The 5000-nt window shown below is 48.0% G+C and overlaps 1 protein-coding gene across 1 annotated transcript in view; it reads right to left on the bottom strand.

The window, feature by feature from the left end:
- The window catches only part of foxp1b (forkhead box P1b), a gene marked incomplete at its 3' end in the record, with an annotated part of 41627 nt that overhangs the window by 29068 nt on the left and 7559 nt on the right, over positions 1-5000 (bottom strand). The gene's annotated exons all lie outside the window — the stretch shown is intronic.

The raw sequence follows: 5000 nt of genomic DNA, 5'->3' as shown, positions 1-5000 counted from the left end.
GGCAAGTGTGTGTGTGTGCTCACACAGAGGGAGAGAGCGAGATAGAAAGGGAAGGACATGAAAGTTTACAATAGAACATCACAACAACAACAGCAACACACACACACACACACACAAAAACAAGACCCTGGGGTAATACTCTGGAAAGCGCATTAATGTGCAAAATACTTAAAGCTTTGCACCGCCTCCAATTGACACAGAAGACTTAAACCTCATTTAACAAGTCAAGCACACAGGCGCTCACACATCCTTTGAAAGGGGGGAAAAAATCCCTTGAAGACACAAGACATCTCTCCTGCTCAATCACACATGCGTGCATACACACACACACACACACACACACAGTCACACACAGTCACACACACACACAGACACACAAACACACACACACACACACTCTCACACTCACACTCTCTCTCTCCTCCTCATGCACACACACACACACATAACGCGTGATTTTTCTCTGTGTCTGACTGACAGCGATGCACACACACCCAGGGCGAGATTGGGGACAGAGAAAAAGGAGTGGGGTGGGGGGTGGGGGGGGGGTGTGGGTGGTGAGAGGCTGTATTTGTACTCTGAGCGCTCCGTGTCTGAGAGAACACAGCCACTGTCTGCACAGCGATGTATACGTGTGCCAGAACAAACACACAATGTCTGGGAGAATGCAAAACGTGGCCTTCAGTTGACATGAAGGAGACAGTGCAGATCAGACAGGACGAGAGGGAGAAAAAAAAAAAAAAAACAGCCAACTGGAATGGCAGGCACTGGCCAAAGTTTGTTCTTTCTTTTTTTTTCTTCTTATTTTTAAGTGCTTGACTATGAAATGTATTTGACCACCTTACATCTATAATGGCATATTGAGAAATCCAATATGTACTCGTAAGGAATGGGTGCAAATTAGCAGTGGGTATTCATAAATGAATACTTGAATAGAGGCAGGTTTTTAAATGTGTTGAAAGACCCCTTGGATATTGCTGGTGAATTAAGCCGAGAGAGAAAAAGAGAAAGAGAGAGGGACAGAGAGAGAGAGAGAGAGAGAGAGAGAGAGAGAGAGAGAGAGAGAGAGAGAGAGAGAGGGGTAGAGAGCGAGGGAGAGAGAGATATGGAAGACCACTCGCTTAACATTACAATTAATTAAATCGATTTTTGAAAATGAGCAAATGGCAAATGAAAGATGATTTGCACATGCTTATCTAGGGGTGGATTTATATTCTCCAGACTGCCCGCAGCCCCCACCAGTACACCCCATCTACCCCTATCCCCCCCCCCCACACACACTTCTCTTTTTAATCGTTCTCCATAGATATGAGAAGTGGTCCTTTTCGAGTGCGTTTCCTAATGCACTATGCAAAATGCTTAGTCTTAATTTATTCCTGTTGTGGTCCAAATAACGGGACGAGGTGAAGATCTCAATACGATCAGCAAAAAAATATTTTTAATTTGATAAGCTCCTAAAGATTTTAATTACGCTCGTAATGGAGAACAGTGGCCTAATGAGGCGTGAGGCCCCGGGAGAGAGCGCAGGGCGGGGTGGTGTGGTGCGGAGTGGCGCGTTGAGCCGGGAGTCGGAGCGCACTGAAACGAGGCTGATAGGATTGCTGTAAATTCACGCCGGATCGTTTGCATATCAAAGAGCGCAGGAAATTATTGCAGGACAAATCAATAACCTTTCCACGATCCAAGGAGCATCCTTTTTTTTATATTATTAAGCCCGACACCAATATGGGGCACACTCTCTCCTTTCTCTGTCTCTGTGTCTTTGTCTTCCTGGCAGTATCTATGTTCATACCTTCTCGAAACTATGTATTGACATGCAGTTAAGACATTTTGTTGGCCGCTGCGCAAACACAAAATGTCAAAGGCTTTCAAAAAAAAACCTCTACAGCAAACGCATTCTAATGCAGTGGGAATTTGCTTTTTCTTGGCCTTTTTTTTTTTCTCCTCTCATTTTTTTTTAGCTGGTCGTTCAGATGGTGAAATCCTTAGAGGGAAAGTTTTGGGGGCTGATGTTGGATGGGGAAGGTCATTGTAGTTGTAGTGAGTGTGTCCTGGGTTGCAGCTGCGGCGGGGAACAATCATTTTCCCCCACTTGGTGCACCGGTTGACAGTGTGCGATGTATTTTTAGCCGATGTGCTTGACAGGGCAGCCCACTCTCTCCCTCAATTACCCAACAGTCCTGCTGACCCCGACACCACTGTTTACTGAGACGAGACCATGCCGGATAGACTCGTCTGATGAGAAGGGGTAACGGAGTGGGACGAAGCTGTCTTGCGCTCTCCCTGATCCCTATTTTTTTTTTCTCCCCGCTCCTCAATCCCTGTTTCTCTCTTTCTTCTCCCTCTCCCTCTCCCTCTCTCTCTTTCTCTCTCTCTCTCTCTCTCTCTGTCCTCTACGTGACTCACTCCCTCTGTCATCACAAGGGAATCAGGGGAAAACCACACACACCTTTCAAAATCTATCACTTATGACAGTCAAATGTATTAATATCTTTCGGTATATAATGCATTCTTGGCCTCGCCGGTCACCACGGAGCGCTCCCTCAAAAGGGCTCTCATTTTATTAGGGGGCTGCGCAGAAGGGTGAGAGCCCGAGCGCTTCTCCGAGCGTTTCCAGGTCATTCTTTTTTAAAAACCGCCGGATTGGTTTATCTCTCCTTTCTCCATTTGTCAGCGACGGCTCCGCTCCACTCATTACAGGCGGGGGACACAAGATGAGCACTGTAAAAAATGTATGTTGTTTGGGACACTTGATTGATCACCGGCGGACACAACTCAATTTTTACCGCGGCAGGTAGTCGGGGGCCGAGCTCTTCAACCTTTTCCCGTCCTTGTACCTCCGTACCCAGGTGACCATGTTCAAGCAAGCAGAAAGTTGATTTAAGGTTCATAATGACATCAGTTGCGAGCCATCATCCGTGGAATAAAAAAATGGCCTAGTGCCCTGGTCTCTTTAAACTGGGCTGTTACCACGCTGCCCCCAGATGCCACAAGGGAAGGGGGGAGTGTGTGTCTGTGTGTGTGTGTGGGGGGGGGGGGGGGGGGGGGGGGGTGACACCACTATTAGTTTATTGTTCCATCAGGGCCCAGACCTCTGGTGCACCTCTGTTTATGTTGCTGTAATCACTGGCTGGCTGATATGCACCCCTCAGGCCTTAAATATGTTCCTTTCCTAATACTCCAGGAACTATTACCAGTTGCCGTGCGGCCGGCCCAATCAATCACTGCCACCGGGAAGGTATTAGGGCGTCCCTGACGCGCCGCGCTGCAGCCCCGGCTAACACTTCACGCGCCGCCACATTCTTTGCTTTCATATTACCGGCAAATTTGTCTTGTCACTGTCCCATTGCCCTCCCTTGGACAACTTAACTGATGTTCTCCGGTGGTGGCGGCGGCAGCAGTGGCAGTTGTGGTAGTGAGCAGAGAGGGGGTCATGGGGGAGGCCAGTGGGCCACAAACACACGTCAGCCGATGGCAGCGCTGTGAGGAGGAGGAGGAGGAGGAGAAGGAGGAGGAGGAGGCGCACACCTGGCAGCCACACCTGGGAGTGCTCAGTGGCTGCCATGCAACCACAAGAACACACACACACACACACAGGATAAAAGAACCCACACATCTGCAGGGCAAGAGGTGTGTGTGCTGCAGGATCAGAACAGTTGTTTTCTGTGTGAGGAGGATGGTGGAGACTTGTCCTCCAACTCCACACTTTAATAATGGAGAACACACCTCAGCCTGTTCTCAGAAAGAGAGAAACGACTCTTCTGGCCCTAGTTTCTCCTGCCTGCAAGTGAAGTGCAGTCATCTCCAGACACGTCATATAAATGACAATTAAAAGCCAGTGGGAGAGTGTTTATTTCTTAACCCATTAAGCCAACTCAGTTTTTAATAATTTCTCCGATTTTTCTTCTTACCTCTCCTCCCCGTCCCCCTCAATCCAATCCTAACGTTCCTCCTCCTCCTCCTCCTCCAAAAAAAGAAAAGAGACTCAAGCTGTATTTTGAAACTCTCTCTCAGGACTCTGATTGGCCTGCAGAGCAAACAAACAGTCCCGATCTGTGATCTCTGGAGGACAAATAATCACTCGTCTCCCATCGCTCCTTGCAGTAATCCTCTATCTGCTACTGCAGCCAAACACATAATCGCCAAGGTCTCGACGCGGGCCGCACAACGCATAATTCATCTCTCGGCGCTTTCTCTCTCTCTCTCTCTTCTTTTTTTTTCTCCTCCTCCGTTCTTTCTTTTTCTCGCCAGCGCTAACTAGTTGCTGAATATTGTCGATTAGATCTGGGGCTGTGTGTAGGTCTCGCGCGCCGATGCATGAAAGGACTCAGTGGCGTAGAAAACAGAAAGGTCATCAATAACTTCAAACAGCCAAGCAGAAAATGTGGCGAATCGGAGAAAGAAATAAAGAAAGAGAGAGAGAGAGAGAGAGAGACTCCTGTCCGTCGGTAAGTGTTTTAACAGCTGTCTCACACTGAGTTAACTGCCGATGGCTTTCCAAGGACACATCCTACACTCGTGGGGACTGCCTAACCAGCTCTGACCAGAATACAAGAGCTCCCAGCGCCAGCGAGACAGACAGGATTACTCCCCTCAACGAAACTATTGCTCAATCTGAGTGGAGGGCAACAATGCTGCACTGCTTGATGTACACAAGCATGAGGGACCACATGCTGTGATTTATCAGTTTAAAAAATAAATCAAAAATCAACAGCCCCCATGAAAGCCCATATCACAGATACCAGATAGATTACTTAAGTGTGTAAACACTTATTTGTTTGTGTGTGTGCGGTAATGTGTGTACCTATGTGGGTTCACGTTCCCCCGTGTTTGCGATCATGTATGCATTTCCCCTGTGTGTGTGTGTGTGTGTGTGTGTGTGTGTGTGTGTGTGTGTGTGTGTGTGTGTGTGTGTGTGTCTGACAAACATCTGCATTGTGCAGTTTTCTGGAATTGGACACAAATGGCACACAAACGCCTCCGCGCCTGTGCCTTTGGCT

This window comes from Sprattus sprattus (genome assembly GCF_963457725.1).
Source record: "Sprattus sprattus genome assembly, chromosome: 10".
Lineage (NCBI taxonomy): Eukaryota > Metazoa > Chordata > Actinopteri > Clupeiformes > Clupeidae > Sprattus > Sprattus sprattus.
The sequence above is the reverse complement of the archived record's forward strand: the minus strand, read 5'-3'. Positions and strand labels throughout refer to the sequence as shown.